This window comes from Bidens hawaiensis, unplaced genomic scaffold, assembly GCF_021521415.1.
Source record: "Bidens hawaiensis isolate Kalapana, Puna unplaced genomic scaffold, B.hawaiensis_p1.1 tig00005445_1, whole genome shotgun sequence".
NCBI lineage: Eukaryota > Viridiplantae > Streptophyta > Magnoliopsida > Asterales > Asteraceae > Bidens > Bidens hawaiensis.
Window position 1 is genome coordinate 294,622 of NW_027491346.1, and position 13,165 is coordinate 307,786.

Genomic DNA, 13,165 nt, shown 5'->3' on the forward strand with positions numbered 1-13,165 from the left:
TAAATCAAAGAATGATAGCCCAAAGAGACCAAATGAAGATAGAATTTTATTGTGACCTTAAAAGTCAAAACTTGCTCATTTTCTACTCTTACAGTTCTGCAAAAGTCAGAAACCAAACATATATAACTTTTTTATATCCAATCAGCAAAATCAACATAATTTGAAAATGAACTAAATCAAGAATCTACTACCCCTTTTCTTGAAGCCCAAAATAGATAACTGATGATTGAACAAGAAGCCAAAAACTGACCAAGTAGCGGTCGCGTTTCACAATTGACAATTCGCTGTCATACCTTAAACAAAGTTGCACAAAATTTAAATTTACACCAACTTAATACATTTAATACATCCATGACAGATCTAACTTATGAGACACAGATTTAGCAGCACCCTTCACACCCCTCAACGACACTTGAGGACAATCGTTCACAACAAGCTATTCAAGTTTGCCTGAACCAATAAGTGGCTTGAGCCCATCATCAATGACACCAAGACACTTGGTCAACCGCAGCACACGCAGCCATGGGTAACGGGCCACAAAGTCCAACCCTTCATCACTTATCTCTTGGCACCTTATAAGTTCCAAAGTTTCAAGATGGTCAGAACCACAAAGAGCTTCAATTCCAATATTATTAAACGAATAAACACGATCAATAAATAAGGTTTTCACCGGGCATGTTTTAACTAAACTTAAAATCTCGTCCAAAGAAAACGAAGATAACAAAGGAAATTCACCATCTGAGAAAGACAGTGAAACTGACTCGAGTTTTGTGCAGTTTTTAGCCAATGATTTTAAACTCTCGTCCGTGAGTCTTAACGGGTTGTCCATTAAAAGTGGAAGTGAGAAATCCAATGGGACTCGTATTAATATGGCCCGCAGGTTTTTCGAGTTTTGGGCAAGCCCGATGATTTCACAGTCTCGTGCACCTATGCACATGTCTAAATGAACTTTTCCATGTTATTGCATTTGTCTAATGTACAAGCGAGTTCTCTTCCCGAGCTGATCATGCAGTTGGTTAAAGATGACACACTGGTTTTGCCACTAGTCAACAGCCAACCGGTCATAAAGATTCGTGTGCCTGTAGTTTGAGTCAACTTTAATTTGCAAACGTTTTGCGTTTCACCAAGTGGGCCCGATTTTAACGAGGGAACCATCTCTAATACCCCGACAATTCTTGATGCAAAGATCTTGAAGCCTTTCTTGCCTTCCAAGACACTCGAGGTTGCTAATGTTTAAACAACGCAAATAATGGATTTTTTTCAAGTCTTTGCAGCCAAAAACGATGGAAAATAATCCGGAACCCGTGATTCTTGGGGTGAAGTTTAGTTTTAAAGATTAAAGTTTGGCGCATGAGGCTAAGAAGCTATGGCCCGCATCGGTTATGAAAGTGCAATAGCTTAAAGTGAGGTCGGTCAAAAACGGGCATATGTTGGAGAGTATGGAAAGACCCAGGTCGTAAAGTGCAAAACAAAATCGATTTGAGGATGTGTCAGGAGTTGCTTTACAAATGCAACGGGAACTATTGTGGTTTAAGGTATATATTAATTTCTCTGTGTTCTTTCTTTTTTCTTTCCTAAATTTGCCACTTTGGGCTATGTTTCATTTCGAATCGGTTGAACAAATAATTTAGCTTAATTGACAATGAGTCAAATGGATTTGAATTCCCCCAAGAAGTGTCCCATTAACAATTAATATATTTAAGGCATGGTTTATTTAAAAAGTATCAAATAAAAATGGGTTCAAAAGATATTGTTGGTCAATTCGACCCGTTGCATCGTCACTCTTACAATGAGTATAAAGTAACATTTCATACGATAGATACAGAATGACATACCGGTTAAAATAGGTGGTCCATCAGAGAAGGCTGCAGATGACTCGACTGCTAAAAAAGATAAGAAAGTACCTGAAGCGTCAAGTGATTCACCGAACCCTGACCCGTTCTTTGGTTCAAAGAAAGACCAGCCACAATGGTCGAGTCAAAATGAGTGGATGAACGACCCAAAGGCGTGCAAGGACTTCATCCAAGGTCTGCTTGATCGTCAGCCATCCGGGGGTGGCAACGAGGTTTGAATACATCAATCACTTTATGAAATTATTCATAAACGGACCAATAATAACTAGTTAACATTCTATCTGACTGACCTGATCCGACCCATCCGGGTCCGAAAATTTGGCGACAGAAAAAATCGAGCACCAAAAAATCCCGAACTCATAGGAAAAAAAGTTCTAGCTCCGACAGTGGGTGTAGTGATATGTTATCTTGGTGAACTTATTTGAAATATACAACGGATTTTGGTGAGCTTATAAACAATAAAAGAGGAAACAAATTATGTTTTTATTTTTGCAAAAGTTACACATAAAAGCTTTTGAAGAAACCGTGACCGCTTTTGAAGGTTTAACAACTTCAGGCCTGGTTTCGAACTGATAGGTTTGATTTGTCAGTTAGCTCGTAGTATTTTGTGTTTCTGCTATAAATATTTTCACTATGTAGTGGCAAATGACACTATAACTGTTGAAAATTTATTATTTGGAAGTAAATAATAATTTGTATTAATTACTAATATAATTATTATTCCAAAAATGTAGTTGATATGAATGAGAAATCGGTGACCTTTTAATTTCCATAGGTTGAAGGAGTGTTTGAACTCGTTAATCCTACACATAGAACTCAGATCTGAGATGTATATGTATAATTAACCTTTAATAAGGATCTAGTTCATAATTACTCTAGATTATATGTTGTATATATGATATATTAGTTGTATGTATGTAGGTGTATAATATTAATATTAAGATGAAGATTGAGAGGAACGAATTGGACGGAGGTTTGATAACTTTAACTCAATGCTTAAATTAAACAGTGGAATAACAACACTATATATAGAGGACGAGTCTGATTCGTTAACATTTCATAACAAATCAGATACCTCCTTCGTTACATTACAAATAACGAAATAAACTTTAACCAATCACCCCCTGATTCGTTAAACATCCTTAACGAATCAGGAGTGAACTTAACTTAAGGGCTAGTTCGCTAAACATCCTTAGCGAACTAGCTGACAACTTTAGCGAACTACATTAATAACTTAAAGTTTATTACATAAATAAAATGACAAATACATTAACGATAGATACAAAGACTCGAGACGCAAAACGTGTACTAACAGACACCCCCTCTTCTTGAGCTCTTTGTCTTTTAACTTGTTTGACACGTCTTGTCTGCCAATCCCTGCAGCTTTGAATCCCATGTTCATGACACACCCTAACAACGCGTTGAAATTGCATTGCCAGATCATAGTCTTCATGAAGCTCAATCAAAATCTTGTGTTGGTTCATCATCTTCATAGGTACCCGCTTCATGGTCTTCGGCGGCTTTACCTTAAGAACCAGCTTTCTCCAACCTGTTCTTGGATCGATCTCATCGATACGCTTGTGGATGGGAATTTGTGGTTTAAAAAACTTAAAACTGTTGTTCACCTCAAACAGCAAGTGTTGGTGAAACCAACTTGCTTGGTGATTCCTACCACGATTAATATATGGACGATACGCAAGATTACGTACATCCCATCTTGGTAGTGAGAGGACATCAGACATTCTTTCATAATACTGAATGCCCTTCTCCCATTTGATAATACATACTTTTAATTCAGAATCCAAAAGCCAAGAAATTATATCACCTTGTACTTTAGACACGGCCTTGAAAGATGTCATCTAATTTGGTTTGGCGCGTGCTATGGCTTCTACCTTCAATTCATAATCGACATACCGATGTGCTTTAATAATCTTACCAGCACTTTTGTCTTGCTGAGCAAACCAACTCTGAATATCTGCAAGGGACGGATCGATCTTTGAGTCGAATCTGGTATCAACGTTCTTTCCCTTGGCAGTCTTTTCCAAATGATCTTCTGCTTCTTTGACAATTTCTTCAGTGAATATTGGAGCACCCTGATCAACATTGGTATGTTGGAACAGATCAGGGTATTCCTCAGTAGTCACATCCTCAACCTCAACTTCCTCATTCTCATAAATAGAACCCGTACTCATCTCAACATTCGCATCATTTAAGATCTCATCAACATGTATTACCTCAATGTCCTCCTCAGCTTCTAACACGGTTAATTCTTCATCATTCAGACCAAGCAAGATAACAATCTGCTCTCGTTTAGTGATTTTTTTAACGAACTGCCCCACAACAATCTCATCAGCATTGACCATGCTTCTAATCATCCCCTCACCATCAATAATAATAACAGTATCAGCCTCGATCATCTCAATCGGTTTGGCAGCCATATAATCTTTATAAGTGATAATCTTCTTGCTTGAATCATCAGCAGCACTTGTACCCGTACCAGAGGACAAGCCATGAGCTTGTTGTGTCTCACTTCCTCCCGCACTCGACTCATTTGGATCTTCGTCATCGTTATTGAGTTTCTTTAATTCATCATCCTTTTATGTAAGTTGCAAGATGAGATCTTCTTGTTCTTTTAGTTTCACCCTCTGAGACTCAACAATCTCATAGAGGGCCTTTGTTTCCTTTTGACAGAAAGACACATAACATAGCATCTTCCTCTGGTTTTCCATCATACGTTCTTGAGTCATACGATCAGCAGACATTTGATTTTCATACAAATGTAGTAGACTCAATACCATACCCATCTACTGATCTTGGGGCAAAGCATTAAAAGAAGGAGGAACTGGCTACACTGGACCCAGAGGGTGACTTAGCCTCAGAAATGACGTATCTGGTGGAGGCATCATCATTGGTGTTGGGGAAACCACTGATGTAGCAGTCGTAGGCCTTGGTATAGGAGATAAAATCGATTGGGGAATCATACCAAGCCTAGGGTATGAGGTAAGCGCGTAGTCGTCAATGTAAGTTCCGAGGTGCTAGTAGTTAGCGGCACCGCCAGACGTTGAGGTGTGGACGACCTTAGAGATTGAACTCCAAACGAGATGCAAGCCCCAGCCGACACTCGACGCTTCGAAGATCCTTCTTTAATTAATTCCTTTCCTTTTCTTTTGTGATGAGCTGCTATAGCACCAGCTAAGGCAGCTTCAACCTCAGCAGGTTGTAAAGTAGGATCATTACCAGTAACGTTACCAGCTCCACCATCACCACCATGTCCATCATCATTTCCACCATCATCACCATCATCATTCCCACCTGGTCCTTCCTCACGCTCGGAATCTGAATCATCATGGATCCAGTGCTCATTTTCAGGACATACATAATCCGGATTAGTTAGATGACCAATCAATCTTTTGAATCTAGGAGGAGGATCTTGACGGTACTGTTTCATCCTTCGCATGGTGTCCACCTTCATGTTATCCAAATTAAACTCACCGTTCACATCATTTAGATCGATCACCAAATCTCGGATTGCATCTTGAACAAACAGTTGGATGAAACGTGGATACATCAAGAACTTAACTCATCGTTTCCTAGGAATACAATTTTCTGTAAGATGATCAAAGATCATTTCCGAGAAATTGTACGGCTTATTCAATACAAACGCAACAAATGCTGATTGTAGCATGATGCGGCATTCATCAAACCCAGCCTTTCGTCCACCAAGGAAATGTATGAGAACATGAAGTAAATACTTGTATTGGGGACACAAGTATGCCTTGTTATACATAGACACATCGAGATCACCAGAATAAAATAAGCGTCCAAATAATCCTTTGATTAAGTCTTTCTGATATTCTCTTGAATCATCAATCATATCGTCAAATCGTAGCACCCTGCGAACGGTTTCAACTGAGACGAAAACCGGTCTACTATTATCCTCAGCTGCAATATGTTTCTCTGTCTCCACATATTGAGCAGTGTTCCAAAATTGTCGAACAATGCTGAACCTAACGTTAGGATTAGCAATTTCAGCGTAGTGAATACGAGAGCGACGAATAAATGCCAGCATAGCTCCAAAAACATCCTCATCAGGAAAATTCGTATCAACAAGGCACATATGTTATGCTGTTTGTCATACGGAAGCAAAGCAGCATCCTGAGCTTGTTGATCTTGTGGTGCCTCAACAGGAGGATCTTGAGCTACGCTATCAGCTATTGAACTGTATAAATAAACCGGAAGAATAGTGAGAATTATAAATAGTAATACTTATATAAGGAACAAATCAGCATTTTATATATAAACTTTATTAATTTTAAAATAAAGATTAAGCTGTTATGGCCATTCGTCGATGCATATCCGAACAAATGACCAAGGTCAAAATTACCAAGAACACTAAAGAGTCAAAAACGCAAATCTGATATCAATTACCCCCATAATCATCGATGCATATCCGAACAAATGACCACAAGGATCTCGGAAACTCATTGCGATTAACATGGTATCAATTTGGTAGTCCAAAACTTGATATAAGTTCTTTAAATTAGGGTTTTAAACGAAGCATAAAACCCGATAGTCAAAGTTAATTATTAACCCAGCAATCATCAATCAATATATGATCAAAGATCACCATGGATCTCGGAAATCCATTCCGATTACAACGACATCAAAATGGGATTATTTAACATAGGATTAAGCACACCGATAAAGGTTTATATAAACCTCGAACCCATGGTAACAAATTACTATAATTACCCTATCCAAACTGTATGATTTTGACGAAAACTACAAAGATGTGATCATCTATACCTTAGAAACACAATGGTATACTCAAATCAAAGAAAAACGAAGGTTGAAAATTCAGTGTAAATTTATGCAGAGTAACAGTACTAAAGGAAGAAGAAGATGATGAATAGGAAAGGCGGTTCGTATGCACGCCGTCCTATATATCTGACATTTCACGATTCCCAATGTACGAAACAACAGATTCGTTTGAAATTTGAACTAATGAATCATCTAATTTGTTAATTAAATTAATACATGGCATAGCGAACTAGACTCAATTCATTAATTTTGAAACATAAGATTAACGGATTAGTCTTAATTCGTGTCAAGTTCATTAAATATGTATAACGAAATAAGTGTCATTCGTTACAGAGTGCGGATGCGAATTAGGGTAACAAATTAGGATGTAATTCGTTAACAATAACCTAATTCGTTATTCATACTTAACAAATTACCATTAATTTAAATTAAATGAATACACAAATAAATGAATTAAATATTAAAGAATTAAATAATTCAAATTTTTAATTTAAATTTTAATTTAAATCAAATGAATTACCGAGGACCTTTATCCCGATAATCGAATACTTTAAATCGTTTCACGTTTTGAAACTTATATATAAAAAATAAATAATCAATTAGTGCACGGTTTCATGTCCGTAACGATCGAATAACTTAAAAAAATTTAAATAATATGTAAACCAGAAAACAAAATATTTTTGATATTTTGAAATATTTGTTAAAAAGAAATTGTAACACCCCGTAACCGCAGCGGAAACGTACACGGGATGCAACAGACACATCTGATATCAACAGCATTGCTTATAAAGAAAATACCACTACATTAATTTATATCATATTACATTGATGCGAGTTCGTTACTGTCTAGGTGTTACACACATGATTTACCGATAAGACATTAATATATTCATTACAAAATATAGATCAGCAAGCTTCCAACAAGTAACACAGATCATTAAGCACATATCAATCATTCCAACTTGGGCATACCTAGAAAACATGTAAAGAAAACGGGTCAACTACGAATAGTTGGTGAGTTTCACTAATTTAAATAAACACTGAAAGATCATTTTAATAATCATTTATTAGTAATGTAATTATGCTGGGAATTATGTTACCCCAGAACATTTCCATTAATCTCCTGGGAACTACGTACCCCAGAACAATAATAACCTCTGGGAACTATGTTACCCCAGAACAATAATAACCTCTGGGAACTATGTTACCCCAGAACAATAATAACCTCTGGGAACTATGTTACCCCAGAACAATAATAACCTCTGGAAACTATGTTACCCCAGAACAATAATAACCTCTGGGAACTATGTTACCCCAGAACAATTCCACACGATAAACAGTTTATATATTCTGTGCATCAAACCATATATATATAAATATACAAGTGTTTCCATACGATCGGTATGTACTTAAATACTTTAATAAAGACATGCTTTCCGCCCCGGGAAAATATTTAAAACAGTTCAGTAAAAAGGGGCTCGTGAAAACTCACCTTTCTGTGAGTCGGGACGTGATACAATGAACTGCTATAAGCCTGGATCTGTAATATAATATCTAGTCGTTACTATATAATTCCCATAAATTAAATACGTGTCAATCGGTACATCTGGGGACATTGTTAGCCCAGTACTGTACTCGATCCGGGGACAATGTTAACCCCGTGACACTTCTAAGGACCCAGATTGTGACATTACTTAGAGTCCGACGGTCAAAATTATCATTTTTATGTTTTCCTTGATTTGCGTGCCTAGCACGGTTATCCGTTTTTAGTTTCAAAAATGAGTTTGTTCACAACCGACCCAAAAATGGTGTTTGACTGTTATTTTAGTTAAAGTGATGAAATTAGAGCTCGGTTTGGATACCCCGTTTGGCCGCGGGGCCCGTTTCCGTCATTTAGTTGCCGGAAACAGTAAAATCAGGTAAAATTACCCAAATCATCCGAATTATTTTCGGATGATTTACTTTTAATTAATTTACTTAGTATTATGAAAATGGTCCATTTTTAGGTTTTTATATACCAGTCAGCTCGCTTATGCGAGTTTTGCCGGTTTACACGTTTTAAGCTTTAAAAATTTGTTTTTATGTTCTTTTTAGCACAAATAATTACCCGTTTAGTCTCGGGTCTTGAAATTTTACACAACACTTATTTTGACAGTAAGAAATTTTACAAAAATTTTCCAGATTTAATTTTTATATTTACATTTATTTATTTATTTTTAATCATCGTTAAAACACTAAATATGTCAAAAATACCAAAAGACTTTAGAAAAATCCCAAATTTTTCCGGGATGATCCCTGCCATCCTCATAGCTCCCTGGAATTTTTTCCAGAACCCAAAACTCATTTTTCAAGCCATTTTCACAAAAACCGAGCTAGAAAGCCCTAGAACTCGTTTTACCGAAAAGCCCCCTTAGACTTCTCCAACTGAGCTCAAATTTTGTGTGTGACTTTTATATGTTATAAAAAGCTTATCCTAAATTTTCTAGAATTTTTCATCAAGTTTAGCTATTTTTCACCATTTTTGGCCAAAACCGAGCATTAAATTCACCAAATATTCATCCTTTATCCAAAAATTCACAGATCTCATATTTTCATGTGTAGATCATCTCTGTGAAATTTCGTGACCCGACTCTAAGCACACTACAATCTGTCCAAAATCACTAAATCACACGAAAACCGAACTATCTTGTGTTTTCTAGCGTTAGATCGCAAAGATCTTGGTTTCTAGCCTTTGCTAGCCACTAGATACAACACTTACAAGCACAATAACACTATACCAAGCAAGTTACACCAACAATCAAACCATTTCTTTCATAGTGTCGGTTTTGATATAAAAACAAAGGTTTTAACCGTAAAAATCCGTTCTCGACTCTTTTTACTCATTTCTTGGACCAAGATCCCTTGTATAACTTGTATACATCTCTTGATCATGCAAGAGTCGGTTTTATCTCGGGTTTTCACCCGTCTTTCACATAGAAACTCATTTTACAAGATTTCAACCATAAAATTTCATTCTAAACTCTTTTAACTCATCACTTGGATCAAGATCCTTTGTATAACTTGTATACATCACTAGATCGAGCGAGAATCGGTTTCAACCCGGGTTTTCACCCATTTTTACATTTGAAACCTCCTTTTCTCAAGATCATGAAGTTAGAAACAAGATTCAAGCATCAAAACATGTGATATACCTTGTAAATCTTGGTTGGAGATCAAGAACTTGGATGAAGATGGATGAGTGTTGAGAGAATTTGGAGTTGGATGTTTTGAAAAAAGAAAATGTAAAGTGTGTGTATGTGTAAAAGGGACCGATCGGTCCAAGGTTATGTGTGGGGTGGGGCCCACACATCCATTCTAGGCCACACATTCGGATTACGCAATCCGGATAATGTTGTGGATAATCTGGTTCAGTTCGTTTCTCGTTTAAACTCGTAATTCGGCTTAAAACGAGTCTAAAATGGTCGTTTTTCGGGTTAAAATAAAATTTACATAAAACCGACTTAAAAACTTTAAAAACTTAAACCATGACATTTATTGACTTAAAACATCATATTGTCGGTCATTGTGCATCTTTTTCGGTTTGATCGATCGTCTCTTGCTTGGTTTGATGTTAAAGGTCTCGTTTAACGTACTAACGTACCATTAAACTTACCATTCTTTTTCTGTGCCATAATTCACTTATCCCGAAGCTTTAATACTTCGTAAACATCACTAAACATTATACATTTTGTCTATAAGGTAATTCCCGATTCGTTCGGGTTTCAATAACCGTTCATTGGTTAAGTGTAATTCCAATACGATTCACTATATAATCGAGTATGATTCGTACTATGAATCATATATACTCGTATAAACGTACTATAACTCATATAATCAATATTAAATGACACGTAAATAGTATATACCGGCTAGGGTATACCTGGATTTGCCGGAATCGTTACATTCTCCCCCCGTTATAAAAATTTCGTCCTCGAAATTTTACACGTCAACTACTTCCTTTCGAGGAAATAGGTGGGGGTATTTCTTCCGAAATTCATCCTTTCGTTCCCAAGTAAATTTTGGGCCTCGTTGTGAATTCCATCTAACTTTGACCAACGAGATCTTATTGTGTCTAAGTTGTTTGATCTTACCGTCCACTATTTCAATGGGCTCCTCTACGAAGTTGAGCTTATCATTTATTTGAACACCCTCTAAGGGTAACACCGATGTCTCATCCGCCAGACATCTTTTCAAATTTGACACATGAAACACGTTATGAACTGCACTTAGTTCCTCAGGCAGTTCTAATCGGTACGCTACCGGACCGATTTTTGCAGTGATGCTGAATGGTCCAATGTATCTAGGGGCCAGCTTCCCCGCCTTTCCAAATCTGACCACTCCTTTCCAGGGTGATACTTTCAAATATACCCTTTCCCCCTTCTCAAATGACAACGGTTTTCGACGGGTATCGGCATAACTCTTCTGCCGATCCCGCGCGGCTTTCAGGTTGTTCTTTATTTCAAGAATCTTGCTGGTCGTCTCCTGGACCAGATCCGATCTAATGACCTGCGAGTCACCCACTTCAGACCAGCAAAGTGGTGATCGGCACTTCCGTCCATACAATGCTTCATAAGGTGCTGCCTTTATACTGCTATGGTAACTGTTATTATAGGAAAATTCAACGAGTGGGAGAAGTTGATCCCAATTTCCCTTAAAATCCAGTACGCATGCACGAAGCAAATCCTCCAGGGTTTGAATGGTCCTCTCAGACTGACCGTCGGTCTGAGGGTGGTATGCTGTGCTTAAATTAATACGCATTCCCAGCGCTTCTTGCACAGCTTGCCAAAGCTTGGAGGTGAAATGGCTATCCCGATCAGAGATGATTGAGATGGGTATCCCATGACGAGACACAATTTCATTTATATAAATCTGCGCAAGTCTCTCAGTGTTATAATTATTTCTAATCGGGATAAAATGTGCCGATTTGGTTAATCGATCCACGACTACCCAAATTGCATCATGTCCTCGGGACGTCTTAGGGAGGTGTGTCACGAAATCCATCGTGATTTGCTCCCATTTCCATTCGGGAATTTCCGGTTGTTGTAACATTCCCGAGGGTTTCTGGTGCTCCGCCTTAACTCTCGCACACGTCGTACACTTGCCGACGTATGTGGCTATATCCTTTTTCATACCTGGCCACCAGTAAAATTCTTTCACATCCTTGTACATTTTATCTGATCCCGGATGTATGGAATATTTCGACTTATGCGCTTCGTCCATGATTAATTCACGAAGGTCATGGAGGGTCGGGATTCAAATCCGATTTTTGAAATAGAGAATTTCGTCCACGCGCTGTTCGAAATTCTTCTCGTTACCGTAAAGTCCCTCTTTTTCCAATTGTTCCTCTTTCAACGCCTCACGTTGAGCGACTCGAATCAAATCCGAAAGGTTCGACTGGACTATCATCCCCAGCGCTCGCACTCGCAATGGCTTAACCCGATCCTTCCTACTCAAGGCATCGGCTACGACGTTAGCCTTGCCGGGGTGATAACGGATGTCACAGTCATAGTCGCTTAATAATTCGACCCATCTTCGTTGTCTCATATTCAGTTCTTTCTGATCGAATATGTGTTGCAAACTTTTATGATCGGTGAAGATGGTGCACTTTGTACCGTAGAGATAATGTCTCCAGATTTTAAGTGCGAAGATAACTGCTCCCAGTTCTAAGTCATGAGTAGTGTAATTTTTTTCGTGTATTTTTAACTGTCGAGAAGCATAGGCTATGACCTTATTATTTTGCATCAACACGCATCCTAACCCTCTCCGGGATGCGTCACAATACACGACAAAACCATCGTCTCCGTCGGGGAGACTTAAGATCGGCGCTTGGCACAATCTTTGTTTTAGCGTTTGAAACGCCGTTTCCTGCTTTTCACCCCATTCATACTTTCGATCTTTTTGGGTCAGAAGGGTTAAAGGTTGGGCAATGCTGGAAAAGTTCTCTATAAATCGACGATAATATCCAGCTAAGCCTAAGAATTGGCGGATTTCCTTTGTCGATTTAGGCGCTTGCCAACTCTTAACTGCTTCAACCTTACTTGGATCAACGTGTATTCCTTGATGGTTTATAACGTGTCCAAGGAATTGCACTTCTTGTAACCAGAAGTTACACTTGGAAAATTTCGCAAACAACTTCTCCTGATTTAGAAGCTCTAAAATTAATCTCAAGTGTTGCTCGTGCTCTTCTTTACTCTTTGAGTAAATCAAAATATCGTCAATAAACACGATGACGAATTTATCGAGGTAGGGTTTACAGACTCGATTCATGAGATCCATGAACACCGCTGGCGCATTTGTTAGCCCAAAAGGCATAACTAAGAACTCGTAATGGCCGTAACGAGTCCGGAATGCGGTTTTTGGGATATCCTCCTCCTGGATTCTAACCTGATGGTATCCCGATCTAAGATCTATTTTTGAGAAGTACCTCGCACCTTGTAGTTGGTCGAACAGAT

At 38.0% G+C, this 13,165-nt stretch overlaps 1 pseudogene; it reads right to left on the minus strand.

Annotated features, from left to right (window-relative positions):
* Positions 1-340: 340 nt before the first annotated feature.
* On the minus strand, positions 341-5,970 carry LOC143629663 (F-box/LRR-repeat protein 14-like; annotated as a pseudogene).
* Positions 5,971-13,165: the final 7,195 nt, after the last annotated feature.